Consider the following 14,332-nt stretch of genomic DNA (forward strand, 5'->3'; position numbering starts at 1 on the left):
ATGGAGGCTTTTCTCAGACTAATTCTTTTCAATATTGATTTTGGTAAATATTTTAGCCTAAATAGTATCACAGGTCTCTTTTCCCCATTCAAGATTCTTATCTTCAGTAAGTATTTTTTACAAGAAAAAACTTATGAAAATAAGTTCCTTAATGGTTCTTTCGAATAGATCTTCATAATTTCACTTCAGTCTGGTACAGAATATAAATGTATTCAGTTAAAACTAGGAGCATCATCAAAAGATCACCACAAGCTGAGAAACACCAAAACATAATACAATTTCAGAATTAAATCTGGGACACTGCTTGAGTTCCCATTATTTAGTGTGTTCAGCTCCTCCTTTGTTTTTGTTGGGATAAATTTCAACATCTTCCTACTTGCAAGCCTTGTTTGCAATAACTGCGATTGGCTAAAGGCTTTAGAAGCTGAAGTGTCACTGCTTTGACCAAAGATTTCCAACTGTTTTGGAACAGAATGCACCCAAACTTTACAGAATTCATCTGTCATACCATTATGGCACACCTGCATTGATTTAGAGAGTCATTTCTCAAACATTTCCAAAACCTGGATCATGATGACAGGCAGCAATATATAAGACTAGAAGACATTATACCACCATGCTGAAGTGTTTTTTTGTATCACAAAACACTTTGTCAAAAAAAAAATTTGTGTCAAAAAATTGTCAATTTCTACATCTCTAGTTTCTTGTGCATTTGGTAAGATATAGCCAATTGTTTGAATGCAGTTATGAATTATGCATATGCCATGCCCAAATCCAAGTAATGTTCTTTTCCTTAGGTTTCATGATTTAGTAAGGGCAATTACTTTTAGCATCACAAAACTTGTATTTGTGTTAGACTACAAAAACAAATAATTTCATCTCCTGTGTTTTCACAGTTTACAGTAGCATTCATAATAACATGACAGAGTGAACCTCCGCAAGCTTTATTTTGCTCTCAGGAAACAGGAAAATCAAACTATTATTGGAATTAATTTATATGTTTAAAATACCCGTTAATACTAACAATAAAGCTGGAATCACTTGACTGTGAAGTTTGTTTCTTCTGCTAATGAAACCAACACGTTAAAGCAATCACTTGACTTTCCATATATACACAAAAAATCTGAACTCAAAAATAAGCAGAATCAACTTAGAAATGCAGCCATTTGATCTAAGAGTCACGTTTCCTGGAGTCCTATGTTAGTGAACCTCACGTTGCTGCATGTGTTATATTGTTAACCTCCGGCACAGTTCAGTTGCACTAACTATTAACATTTGAAGTAGTTGCTGCTGCTGCTGCTTGAGCAAATTTGTGACTTATGATTTATGTCGTAAATGATCACTATGGCTTCCATGGTGGATAATAAATATCATAAACATTTTGTGTCAGTTAACATTCATCATCACCTTTCTTGAAAAACAGAAATTCTGTACTCAATTTTTCATTAAATTTGCATTTTTTATTTCATTGCTGATAAAAGGGATATTGCAAATAAAATAGCACAACTGTCAAATGGCAAAAATGCTGTAATGAGGGCATTCACACCATTCTTGAGAAGGGCTATTTCCTACAGATAGATAGTTCATGTACACCTAACCTGTCACTGTCTGTGATTCCTGTGGGGGACCTCTTCCTAGTGGTTTTTTGTTTTTTTTGTTTTTTTTTTTTTGTAGTTTTCTGAAGCTGGAAACGGGGAGAGACAGTCAGACAGACTCCCGCATGCGCCCGACCGGGATCCACCCGGCACACCCACCAGGGGCGACGCTCTCTGCCCACCAGGGGGCGATGCTCTGCCCCTCCGGGGTGTTTCTCTGCTGCGACCAGAGCCACTCCAGCGCCTGGGGCAGAGGCCAAGGAGCCATCCCCAGCGCCCGGGCCATCTTTGCTCCAATGGAGCCTTGGCTGCGGGAGAGGAAGGGAGAGAGGAGGGGAAGTAGTGGGGTGGAGAGGCAAATGGGCGCTTCTCCTATGTGCCCTGGCCGGGAATCGCACGCCAGGCCGACGCTCTACCGCTGAGCCAACCGGCCAGGGCCCCTCTTCCTAGTGTTTTTTGTACATCTTAGGCTGCAGCAGGAGTCTCAGCATAACTGGCCAATAGCATCCAGGGTCGGATAGAATCAAGACTGGAAGGAGTTAGCTGTTCCTAGCTGCTCATGTCCACATGCTTTTGTTTTATTGGTGAACATCCTGTTTGTTGTCATTGAAAGGGGGGTGTTTACCATAACCAAGATTGGAAAGGACAGAAAAAGAGATGGATTGTCATTGGTCACCCTTCAGACTTAATCACAAGGTAAGGTGAAAATTCTCTTCACCACGCAATTGTCTTCACTCCATTAGGCAAGACTGTGGTAGAAGCTAGAAGTTCATATGCATCAATCTTGGTGCATTTTAATGGAACTATTAATAATACTTGGTTTAAAGAAATGAAACATCTGGACAAATGCATAACCCAACTGGCTACTGGAACAATAGTTATAATCTAGCACTTTTACAACCAAGCTAAGGAGACCACTTAGTTAGAGGTCACATTTCTCCATCTGCTTTGCACCATCCTTTTTTGTCCTGACTCTTCAGATAACGTTATGGCTTTGCCTTCCTTTACTATTGACTCCCAACCCCACTCTCACAACAGCTGGGTGTGCTTTTAAAGATCGATGTGAGATCACATTCCTGGGTAAAAGCACCTCACTGTCTTTCCATTACAGAAAGCCTAGCTCCTCACTATGGCCGAGAAGGCTTTCATGCTCCCGCCCTCATCGACATGGCCTCACTAGATTGTAAGCTTCTAGGGAGCACATACTTGCCCATCTCTTTTATCCACCAGTATTGCCCATGAGAGCTGCTCAATCTATTTTTTCAAAGGATTGAACACGTTTTACTTTGAGTAGATGAAAGAAAAGAGGAGTATCTTGCTAATAATCTATGGCAGTAGGGGAATCCAAGCCCAAATCTCTGTGTCCTAAATGTTATTTCTATCTCTAATAACAAAGTTGGACAGCAGAATGTTATCAGAGGACTAAATCCTGCCCATTGGCAGAGGTGTTGTGATGCCTACGAGCCATTCTCATTTTATAGTCCCCCAGCCCCTCCTCAACTGGGGTAGTAAGTGTAAATTACAAGGAGTCTATTGTTTTCACTAACAGGTCAGAGATTTTGTGTAAATTATAGGGAATCTATCGTTTTTCCCTGATAGGTCAGAGATTTTGTTTTATATACACTTGACATGGATGAGGAGGAAAAACGCTTCTCTGATTGTTTATGGGGGAACTGGGACATATGCTGTTGGAAGCAGAGAAATACTTTGGAGTCGCGATATTGAGATCTTGCATTCTTACACTACTGCTTTCTGTTCGATCTCTTTTTTAAACATGCCACTCTTCAATTTTATCATGAATGCCTTTCCAAGGACAGTAAATGGTTTCACACACTATGACATCGTTTCCATGGCAACTAATGTATTTTAGCAAAGAGAGACTGTGCTAGAAGTAGGCTAAAAAGGACAAATACGGAAATGGCACAGTATAAAATGTGGGCCAATGTGTGTTATAGTAAAGATTTTTTTCCTTTTTTTTTTTTCTTCTAACTTCTTGTTTAGGAAGAAGCTATATAACTACATCTTGGCTTCTTAACTCTTACTCATAAACTGTTTACTGCACCCAACCCTTCTTAGTATTTTGCTGACACAATTCCTTCAGTTGGTACTCAGATTTGTTTGTTTGCTTTAACAGGATGCATTCCATCAACATACACACGTTTGTAATGTCATTAATTTTAAAATACGTTTATCTCCCCCTTCATTGTGTTCTCCTCTGGCACCCACCCCACCTCCCTGCCACCTCTGTAGCAGTGCTTCCTTAGAGGTGCCGACCCGTCTGTGTAAAGCGTTTGTTCACAAATCCAAGCTGCTCCAGCCAGGCTTTCATCTGACCGCTTGATCCAGTTGGTCACACCCTCATCCTCTTAGGCTATTACAACTTTCCTCTCTTGTTTATTTAGAAGCTAACATGCGTGAGTATACATTTCAAGTAATTCTACTAAATGTCAAGCCCATGTATGAGCATTTATATAAAACCTAGTTAAAAAAAGGAAGGGGAAGGATCGTGTTACCCTGCTTGGCATCTGATTGTACTTGGATTATTTTGTTATGTGATAATAAAAACCTCTTCTGTGCTCTTAAATAAACCCTGAGTGGAGGGCAGATAGCAGTCAACTCCCTATTTAAAAGTGAGAAACCACAGAATAGATCTTATGACTTATAAAGATAGTAGCAGACCAGTCTAGGGAGTGGATAATACCCTCATTTATATTTGGTTGGGCCACATGGTGCATTTCAAAAATTTAAACTAGCATTTTAAAATTGAACAGTTCTTTGTAAAAACTGAGATTTCTAGCTTCTCCTGAAAAAAAGTAGAAGTTCTGGCAAAACTAGCCTGCATTTTCCTGACAGGAGCCCGCCCAGGCAGCGCTCAGCTGTCCTTTGGGATGGAGAGAGCTCTTCAGCTCCCCAGCTCCATGGTACCTGCTTTGTTCATTTACTCCACCTGTAGGCCTGGCCCTGTGGGTTTTTTCATATGTGACCCTTGCTGCAACCCCTTCCCTCCACCCATTCACAGAGCAGATAAATAGCAGAGCTAGGATCAGAACTTGGTTTCCAAGCCAACTGCTTCCTCTCTGGCTGTTGAAATTCTAAAACATGGAATTTATAGGTCGGCAGTGAGAATTTATAGGTCAGCATTTTGCACCTCACTAATTAAAAAAGACTCTGCAGTTCATTGTACTGGGTACATTGTCATATGAGGGATGTCTCCCCTCGTGTTTGCTTCGCATCTGTCAGGCCGGCTGGAAGTGCTGTAGGTGTGACGTGCAAGGCAGAGGTGCTGCAGAAGAGTGTGACCGCTTCCACCTGCACAGAAAAAACAGCCAGAGGGGAAAAGCTCCACTGTCATGCTAGGGAGGTTCAGAGTTTCAATGAGCATGTATTACCTTGTCAGGGAGCTAAATGAATATTTATATATAAAAGAAGTAGGAACAAGGTGGTAGAGAACAAAGTATATATGACATTGCCTATGCCTGGTGATGTCCGCCCAGTGTAGGAGACTCGAGCCCCAGCCACCTTGGCTGTCCTCTCTCTCTCCTTTGAGTTCCTTCAGCCCAATGTCCATGTGCCAAGGGTTCCCTTGAGTGGCATTGACTTGCTACCAACTTTCTCACTGCCCTGTGCCCGCCCCATTGTGAATGTGCACTTACCACACTGCACCTTTACCAGGGGAGAAAGGTGGCAGGTGTTGCCATCTCAAATCCTATTGGAAGGTTCGTGTGCAGGGGGACACGGGATAATGAGCTAGTCTAGGGCCAGCAGGAATGGCTAGAGGAAAATTCACTTTTCCTGGGGGAAACAGGGCAGTGAGGACTACCCACAACAAAGGGCCTTGTCTGAGCTGGGCGCTGTCTCGGGGGCCTGCCCCATCTGTCAGGCACACAGGAGATTGTGGTGAGCCTGGCGTGCATGGTCCCAAGCACTACACTTCATGTCTCTGCAGCTGTGGAGGCATCTGGGAGCTCCTGTGAGAATGGGCCTGTTCCTGGGCTTCAGGCAGGGAGCGGGGGGCTCCCCCCCGCCGTCGAGAACATTGAGCAGCTTCTGTGTGCACTCTGTATGTGTCTCGGCTTTCTTTGGAATGGTGGCAGAGTCTGGCCCGGCCTGGTCTTTTTTGTGCCTTGGATCCTAAGTTAAGAATAATGAAGGAAGGAACACTACCCCCGTTGACACGCTTGATATAGAAGTTGCTATCAAATGACTATTTTATCCTCAGTCGCCACTGACAACACACCACGTACAGTTCTGAGGTTCTCACTTTAGTTTTGATTGAATAGAGCTAAGATCGTTGGAGCAGAAAGGAGCCATTCATATGTGAATATGGGAAGACGTGTCTAGTAATGTGCAGATGTTTTTTGGCAGGTCAATGAATATTTTAAATCTATTTCAAGTAGTAAAAAGGGTTGAATTGGAACTAGAGAAGATTCTGTAGCAAGAGAAAAGTACACCTCATTTCTCTTTGGGTCGTCCTTTTCTTAAAATAATTACGCAAAATTCAAACCGTGATTTAAATCTTAGACTTGCCATGGCCCCCTTAAATCCTTCATGTGAGACATGAGTGTCACTCTAATGTAGTGAATCTCAGTTTCTCAGTCACATTTTTAAAATAGAATGGGAAACACTGGGGAACATTACAAATAACAGCATAATCACCAGATTGGATCATTTGTTGTTTTATTTATAGCTAAAGACACAGGACTAAATTAAAAAAACAGGATCATCTTCTGGTTATGGGTATGCTGTGTGTGATACGTGTGTACATCCCCTCTCTCCACACCCCCTCCTCCTACATGCAGGAGAGAGCCAGGTGGGCTTGATTTAGCACAGTCACAGTCACATTCCTGTCCTTTCTGTCAGTTTCTCCTTCATAGTTACTCTGTCACTGCTCCTCATCACCCTCCGCCTCCACCAGCAGAGCTGGCACCCCCCACCCCCGAGGGTTGCAGGCGTTGTGCTTCCTGTGTCCTGGCCATAGACAGGCTGGCCTTCGAGCGGGGAACACAGTGAAACAGGTAGTGAGTAAAGTGCTGTGAGAACACAGAGGAGAGGAAACCCAGTTCTGCACAGAAGTGAGACCAAAGGCAACAAGTGAAAAGGTGATTTTGTCTTGCGCCCTGAAGACCAGTTGGTTAGTGAGATTGGAAAGGTGGTGCGAAGCCCAGGAATATGCTGAGGGCTGCATCTGTTTTTCTGCCCCTTCCTGGGAGAGAGGCAGGTTGAAAATATACTGGTCAGAGGAAGCAGACGTGTTCCTCTAACCAGCTGACTTTGTAGCTAATCCATGCTGCCTCTCACAGTCTGGCATCTGCCCTAGTTTACCACTTTTCTCCCACCAGCCTACCACCGTCCTCCTACCCCCTTCTCTGTCCTGTGGCATTACCAAGCCTCTTTCCATTCTCTGAACATGTGACTGACGCCTCTTTGACTCTGTCTGGTTATCCCTTTCCCTGCCTGTCCAATCTTACGGTGATTTTGGTAGGTCCCTATTGGAGATGTCCCCTCGGCATTTGGAAATATGAGAGTGGTGAGGGCTGGAGGGATGGTTATATCAAGAGAGAGCTCAAAGTTGAGAGTGTCTCAGTTTTATTTTTAGATTTTCCTCTAAAATAAAAACCTTTCTGTATTCTCCCAAAGATGGAGGATTTGCTCTGATCTAAATAGTTAGAAGTACAGGAGTCCCCTTTTATCTTTAGGGGCACATTCTAGGACCCCCAATGGGTGCCGGAAACCACGGACAGTGCCAAACCCTGTATACTGTGTTTCTTCTAATACATACATACATACATACATTTTCATCTTGTCTTTGGCATATCTGAATTGCCAGCACCACTCTCTTGTGCTTTGGGGTCATCGTGAAGTAAAATAACGGTTACTTGAACACGAGCACTGTCGATGTGATAACCAAGATGGCCACTGAGTGACTAACGGGTGAGGAATGTATATAGCATGGAGACACTGGACAAAGAGGTGATTCAAGTCCTAGGCCAGACAGAGCAAGATTTCATATGCTGCTTAGAATGGCACATAATTTTAAGCTTATGAATTGTTTTTTTCTGTAATTTTCCATAGAATGTTTTAGGACTGGCGCTAATTGAAACCACAGAAAGTGGAACTGCCGATGGGGGGGGCGGGGGGGGACTTCTGTAGTTGTATTTTGGTCAGAGCCTCATCCGTTGGCTCCTATTCCTGCAGTAGATCACAAGTTTGTAACATAACCTGGGGAATATGGGTCACTTCAGTCATGTTTCTCAAACATCAGTACCTACTTCAGAAGCAAAAACAAAAGCATGGAAAATGCCCTAATGCCCACAAACCCACAATTGAATATATAGTCAACTATTTAAAATGTCTGTAAAACTACATACGCACACCCATATCTTTACACACACATATGGGGAATGGAGGGTGTCTATCTTGCCTTAAGCCTTGGAATCATAAAACTTGAATATTTTAAACATCTAGATTTTGAATAAAGATAAAGTAGGAGAATAATTGGTTAATTTTTTTAAGTCATTTTTTTTAAAATGTAGGAGTCATTTAAATAAAATATATCTCTTTTTACACTTGAAATACTTTATGGCCAAAATATATTTATTCCCAACTTTTCAGAAACATAGTCTTTATTTAAGAAAGATAAACCTGGTTTTAAAAACAAATGCCAACCCTGGCCAATTGACTCAGTGGATAGAGCATCAGTGTGCAGACATCCCGGGTTCGATACCTGATCAGGGTGCACAGGAGAAGCGACCATCTGCTTCTCTCCCCATTCCTCTCCCCCTTCTCTCTCTTCTCTTGCAGCCAGTGGCTAGATTGGTTCAAGTGTTGGCCCCAGGTGCTGAGGATAGCTTGTTGTTCTGAGTGTCAGCCTCAGGCGCTGAAGATAGCTCAGTTGATTCAAGCATCTGCTCCAGATGGGGGTTGCTGGGTGGATCCCAGTTGGGGCACAAGCAGGAGTCTGTCTCTAACTCCCCTCCTCTCACTTAAAAAAATTCTACTCTTCTTTCTAGATGGGGTTGGCACATGAAGTGTACTTTTAGGCAATTCTGTTTCATCCATCCCTATCCTCTTTAAAACAATGGCACTCTGGTGCCTAAAAATACCTAAGCATGTGCTTGCTGGACGTCTTTGAAGTTAAAGCTGTGACAGCCTTCTGGTTTATGGCTGCAGGATGATGTGTATATGTATTGTCTTTGTTAATTAAGTCCATCTGTTTAGTAAGCCTGAAACAGAAATCAGATGATGCTGTTTATATGTGTATGGATAAGATTCATATGCAGTAGTGAGCCAGCAGCTCCAAACGGTTTTTCAGTTTTCCTTTTGTTACTGGTTGCTAAAGTGTGGTGGAGTGAAGGCTCATTCTTTCACAGCCTGGAGGCATTCTCTGTGGTTGCAGTTGTGCTGAATGCATGAGAGAGGTTAAGTTTCCCTAGTACTTTGGAAAAGTGTAATGATTCTCCAACTGCTCTTTGTGTGGCAGATGAAGAAATCTTTCACCTTGCACATAGAAAATTCCGTTCTACAAATCAGAGCTACGGCCTTCCTCAATCTTTGTGGAAGTGTGCAAGAATGGAAGTCAGACGTTCTCTGTATATATGTTCCCTTTGGTGGAATGTTCTCATTGTACGGTATTACTGTTTTCTAGTTCCAGTTAAAATTTCTGGACGGAAAGCATTCTCATTTTTTTTTACAGCTTGGTAATGCCTAGGTCCCAGTGGGTTAGCCAGAAGAAAAGGCATAGATTGCCTGGTGGAATCTCCTCGGTTAGCACAGGACGACAGCACGTCTCAGAAGCAGGAAAGAGCTGGGGTGACATGGGTTGCTGAGGTACAAGCTGTCAGGACATGCTCACTGGCGCCTTCTCTCCCTCTAGCACCGTGCTGGTTCTCTTGCATATCTGCAGTGAGTTCATGATTTGAATGCCCATCTGCAGAAGACAATATATGAGTTTCTGATTCTCCTCCCCATAGTCATTTTTTTCTTGCCTTCATTCTGAGTCGTCTTTGATTAAACAAAACAAAGATGCTACTGTTAATTTTGCATCCTTTGAAACAGCACAAAATTTCTCTTTTGTGTATGTGAGGGCAGGATGGTTTTGGTGGGGATAGAATTTGTGATGGGATATTTTAAACCAGGAAGAAAGATGCTAAGAATCCTATTGAAAAAAGTTTGAGTTTCTACTAAGATAGAAAAAATTGCTTCTTTTTCTCAGATTTCTCAAACCTTTCACTTTCTGCCCTAAACATATTACTGTCAACATACTTCCATTCAACCATTTTTATTGTTCTCTTAGACACCTTATTAAAACCGAAGTTTTGTTCAAACAGCTAAAATCGCAAATAATAAATGAGGTACTATAATACTGGCAGGTTGTAGAGAAAGTGTATAAGTAAATTGGAAATCTGCCACCCCCCTGCTAGCACTTTAAAGATTAATGTGAATTGGGCATGGGTGCCATCAGAATTAGCATACAGCTTTGCCAGGGCCTTGGCACGAGGTTCTAAGGTAACCCTGGGGCTGAGTTCTGTGGACAAGTTGGTACAGGCTGGTGAATTGGCAAGCCTTCCAGTGAGGGAACCCCAGCCTAATGAGAAATGGGGGTCATTCCAAGAAGGTGGTTTTGACAGTGAGGCCCACCCACAGTCAGACAGGAAGTGGGACAGATACATACTGGGGGCTAGGGGTAAATTTAAATCTAGAGCTTGCAAAATTCAAAAATTTAATTTTAGTGTGTCCCAACTGTGGATGACTTGTAGGTATTCTGAAGAACGGGTGTGTGCGTGTGCGCGCGCGTGTGTGCGTATGTGTGCGTACTCATTTAAGACATCCATTCTTAATCTTTCCTGGATCCTGAAAGTTAAAATCATATGCTAGCTTCTTTTGGTGGTACAGGGCCAGGTCTTTGCAGTTTCAGGCAGGTGTTTGTGGCAACTGTGACTTTGCAACAATTGTGTGAACAAGAAAAAACTTGTGGGTAAATTGGTTGTCTGTATCAAATGGAAATTCTATGGTGGTGTTTTGTGGGTGGCTTACAGGCAGAGGGCTCAGTTCTCTTTTGATGTCTGTTTTCTTTTTGTTGTTTTTCTCCTTCTACAGATTTTTGAAGAAGCAGAATGCCGATCTAGATGTGGAAAAAGTAAGTTGACAAGTTTCAAACCTAAAGCACATGCCTGATAAATTAAAAAGGCTTTCCGGTTGGAACCCAGGACTTGGTCCACTTTGAACTTGGGATTGTGACTCTGAGTCCATAGATTTCTAAGAGAGAGGCAGAATTGGAGATGGAGCTGGTGTATAGAAAATCTTAGCTCACTTAGGTGCACCTGCTGTTTTCCCCTTTTCTAAAGTTGAGTTGTAATATCCAATTTTGATAAGTATGAGAACATTTGTTTTAGCTATATGTCTCCCCACCCCAAAAATAGAATGGAGCAGCTGCCTTGTGACTGATGAGCCTGCAGGGGCTGGTGAGGAGTGGGTAGCCCTTTGTCCTCACACTGGTTAAAAGAAGTCCTCTGTAGTCCAGTTATCGTTGTTTTTCTCCAGCCTCAGGTGGCTACTGCTTACCTCTGCCCTAGTTGTACCTTTGAATTGCAGGCACCGTATAACAGGTCATTGATTCTTTCATTCACTTTACATTTTTGTTGCCCACTGGAGTTAGACGCCATGCTGGACTCTATTGAGACAAGAATGAATGTGACAGCTGAGTCCACAGGTGACTGTTATACCGTGTGTTAGAGCTGTGCAGATGCAGAAGGGGCTCTGGAACTCAGACTGAGGGCTGGGCTCTCCCAGGAAGCTCCTTGGTGGAGGGGATGCGTGAAAGAACCACATATGCAGTCCCTCGGCACACGCCCGCCGGGTCTTCTCTGCTTGTACTCTGTATCATCTTCCACCTGCCTTGAGTTCCCATGAGAGGCTGGACTTCAGTCTCACTAGCCACCATGGGACCCTTTTCTGCCCCAGGCTCCACTGCCCAGTTCTGTTGCCTGGGTGTCATGGGTCAGCAGTTCTGAGTTACATTCCTTGTTTCCCTGGCCACTCAGGGGCTGCCACTTTGTCATCTAAGAATGACTTGGGATCAGTTCTCATTATGAATTTGGGTGTAAGAAAGGTTCTTCTCCTTAAACCAGCACCATTCTGTATGTAGACTTGTATCTTTTAAGTTGGGAAAGTATACTATCTGAAACAACCTTCTAGACCAGTGGTAGTCAACCTGGTTCCTACCGCCCACTAGTGGGCGTTCCAGTTTTCATGGTGGGCGGTAGCAGAGCAACCAAAGTATAAATAAAAAGATAGATTTAACTATAGTAAGTTGTTTTATAAAGATGTATTCTGCCAAACTTAGTGAAAATCTGACATAAAGTACTTGGTAAGTAATTATTATTATATGCTTTAACTTGCTGTAACTCTGCTTTATAAATTTTATAAAGTAAAGTTACTTCCCTACTTTATAAATCACCATTACTATGGAACCAGTAGGTGGTTAGAAAATTTTACTACTAACAGAAATACAAAAGTGGGCAGTAGGTATAAAAAGGTTGACTATCCCTGTTCTAGAACACTTATGAACATCCCCTCACCTTTGACCCATGCAGCCCCCCAGCTCCTGCAGAAAGGTCTGGGATCCAGCTCAGTCACATAACTCATACAAACCAAGGGGACTGAGGAAAATAAAGAGGCTCCAGTCAGTCAGGCAGAGGAGAGCCTGTTTAGAATCTGTGTGCGCTTAGGTTTTGGCTACGGAAGCCAGGGCTGGCAAAAGTACTCCCTGTGGGGCAGGAGGAGTACCACTGCGGCCTTCCTGGCCCAGGACAGACTCACAGCAGGTAGGAGCCTTTGGGTGCCAAGAGCTACGTCAGGATGGTAGCACAGCATAGCTGGAACCTCTGGAGCAGCCGGCCAGGGCGTGCTGGGGCTGTTCGGGCCACAGGTACGCCCTGCTTGTGCAGCTCAGGCCCAGGGAATCCTGTAAGCAGAGAGGGAGAGCCAGTGTATGGAGGAGGCGCTCCCATGAGCTCGCTTCCCAGTGCAACTCGGTGCCCACTGACAGGAGCACTCAGTGAACGGGGTGGGAAGCCCTGAGTGGAATGAGTTCAAATCTTGCTTCTGCTCTTGTTCGCTTGCTTTGTGGCAAATTTTTTCTCCTCTCTGGGCCTCAGTTTTCTCATGGATAAAGTAGTGTCCTTTTCCGGACCAATTAAAATTGTTCGGTTTGGGGTTTTTTTTTAACTTAAGAACACAAATCACACATATTTTTCAGCTTTCTGATTTTGGCTTTGTGCCGAACAGGATAAAGGGGTCTTAGCCACCCATCTGAAGAATGCTTAGTAAGGCCCACCATGGGCTGGGAGGTGTCTGAAGGCAGAGCCGTGTGTGTCATACACAGGTACAGTGAGTGTCTAAGGAAGGAACAGAGTGTGGCCAGCCCTGTCATGTGGGGTGGGTATTTGTCAGTACTGAGGGAATTCAGAAGAAGAGCAGCTAAAACTGGGCTGGGAAATGATTCTTGTGCTGGCTGCGTGTGTGCGTCTGCGCTGCCTCCGAAGGGCTCCGCCTGCACCCGCTCAGTCCAGTGGTTAAGAGAAACACACATTGCCCTGTAGGAGTTCACTATTGTCAAAGCTCTACTTCAAAGGCTCTGATCCCATAATCTTTTTCTAATGCTGATAGAACTGTCGAGCACAGATGCATCAACTGTTCTTTTTGCCTTTGTTTATATATCTGCTGTTGTACAACTAAATATAACAATTGCCAGTTCAACTAAAAAAAAGTCAGAAGTCATAGTGCGAATTTTATGATGGAATTTTTTTAAAAAATTTTATTTGATTGTATAGAGAGCCCGAGGGGGGAGGGGTGGGGGTGGAGAACGAGAACTATGACTCTTACTTTAGTTGCTTTACTTTTAGTTGCTCATTGATTGCTTGTGTATGTGCCTTGACCGGTCAAGCCCAGGGTTTCAAATTGGCGACCTCAGTCTTCCAGGTTCAACGTTCTATCCACTGCCAGGCTAAAATGGAATTTTGAATTTTCTCTTTGGAGTTGAATATCTCCAAAGCTCAAAAATAAATCATAAATTTTATAATTATTAATTATTGTCTATAATTATTAGATTTCTACTACATACTGAGTACTTTATATGTGTCACACTTGACCACTGACATAATCTTATGAGGGAACTATGTCCCTTACCATGAGTTGCTCAAGGCACCATAGTAACAGCAAAAATTCTAATCATAGCTCTCTGGGTCTAGCTTTCTCTTTTCCATACCCTATATGACCTTGCAATTGGTATAATATTTGAGATGATATATTTGTGAGAGCTTTTAAAAAATGTTGTATGAGTAATAAAAAAAGCAATGTTACTTTCTAGAGAGGTCTTCCATGATATCCTCCCTCCCAGTCTGCATGGAGTTGCCCTAGCACCTTGCACTTCTTTAAAGATACTGTTGTTGTATAGTTATTTGTACAATAACTGTGTACTATCTGTGTTCTCTTTTGAACTGTAAGCTTCGTCAGATCCAAATCCTTACCTGTGCTCAGCCCAGTGCCTGGCTCCTAGCATGCCCTCTGAAAAAGTTGACTTCAGGCATGAATGAATAGCACATGACCCAATTAAAGGGTAATGAGAGCCAATGAAAGCCACTTGTTAGTAGGTGGCAAAGTAAAAAAATATTGTGAATTTCAGAAATCATGTTTCTCTTCTCCATTATGGGTTTTATTGTGGAAACCATGCTTGTTAG

General features: G+C 43.0%; 1 protein-coding gene across 3 annotated transcripts in view; it reads left to right on the forward strand.

Moving 5' to 3' along the window:
* FYN (FYN proto-oncogene, Src family tyrosine kinase) overlaps positions 1-14,332 on the forward strand; it is a 230,844-nt gene that overhangs the window by 17,971 nt on the left and 198,541 nt on the right. For 2 of the 3 annotated variants that reach the window (XM_066373451.1, XM_066373453.1), the window contains exon 2: positions 10,692-10,731. The exons of the other annotated variant lie outside the window; for it this stretch is intronic. The gene's annotated coding sequence lies outside the window, so the exon portion shown is untranslated. The remainder of the gene's footprint in view (positions 1-10,691; positions 10,732-14,332) is intronic. 3 annotated transcript variants of the gene reach the window in all.

The sequence above is a fragment of the Saccopteryx leptura genome, chromosome 3 (genome assembly GCF_036850995.1).
Source record: "Saccopteryx leptura isolate mSacLep1 chromosome 3, mSacLep1_pri_phased_curated, whole genome shotgun sequence".
Classification (NCBI taxonomy): Eukaryota; Metazoa; Chordata; class Mammalia; order Chiroptera; family Emballonuridae; genus Saccopteryx; species Saccopteryx leptura.